This window comes from Stylophora pistillata, chromosome 2 (assembly GCF_964205215.1).
Source record: "Stylophora pistillata chromosome 2, jaStyPist1.2, whole genome shotgun sequence".
NCBI classification, from domain to species: domain Eukaryota; kingdom Metazoa; phylum Cnidaria; class Anthozoa; order Scleractinia; family Pocilloporidae; genus Stylophora; species Stylophora pistillata.
Window position 1 is genome coordinate 48607378 of NC_142520.1, and position 1166 is coordinate 48608543.

Sequence of the window (1166 nt, forward strand, 5' to 3'; positions counted from 1 at the left end):
TCGAAGCAAGTAAAGATGTCCAGTTAATCCAAACAAGATTACAGGAGAGTGCAGTTGCAGCAAAAAGTTGGTATAAAGAGAACTGTTTACAGGGAAAAATACCAAATATGGTGGCATGCTCATTAGCAAGCAAAAAGATGCCAATATCAATATTGACATAGACGGTAATAGAGTTTCCCACTATCAGAACATTAAATTATTAGGTGTAGGCATTGATTCTCAATTGACTTTTAATGTCCATATAAGAGAGATTTGCTAAAAGCTAGACAGAGAGTGGGAGTAATGACAAGGTTGCGCAATTTGATACCAACCACTGCTAAGCTGCAGCTGTATAAGGCTGCAGTCTTGCCCTATTTGAACTACTGCAGTACTGTATGGCACTTTTGTAGGGGAAGTGATGCAAGAAAAGTGGAGCATGTCCAGGAGAGGGGTCTTAGGGCAGTTTTCCGTGACTGGAACGCTAACTATAGGCAGTTGTTAGAATGGGCTAAATTGCCCACCCTAGTGAACCGTAGATTGCAAGATATAGCGACCATCATGTATAAAGTGAAATTTAAGCTAGCACGAAGCTATATACAATATTTATCTTCAGCAAATCACACAGTGTATAACTTCAGAGTTAAAGAATTTACTATTCCAAGATTTAACTCTATTAATTATGGCAGGCATTCCCTTAGGTATTTAGGACCTGTGCTATGGGCTAAGCTACCTTTCCGTATTAGGACGTTGAATCCACTAGCGGGTTTTAAGAGGGCAGTTAGAGGAATGGATTTGGAAATGTTAATGGACGATGGTGGCTGTGTGGGTTGCTTGGTTTCCAGTGCATGATTCTTAGTTATATCTTCGTTAGGCTCAGACTATTTCTCCCCCCCCCTTCCCACGTCTTAAGGTCCCCTAGCCTAATCCTGCTGACCACAAATTTTATGCTATTTATTCGTATATTTCGTGCTATTTAATCGTATATTAATACTTAGTTATTTATTATTTTATTTAAATTATCTTGTTGTGTCCTTACTTAGTGGTTTTATTACTGCTATTTTATAATTGACACATGAATAAAGTTCATCATCATTCAAAATTGCTTCCGGTTAGTGAACGGAAATGATAACTAGCATACGTAAACTTTCAGGCTTTATGTTTTCGTGCGGTAAGTTTTAACTAGCATC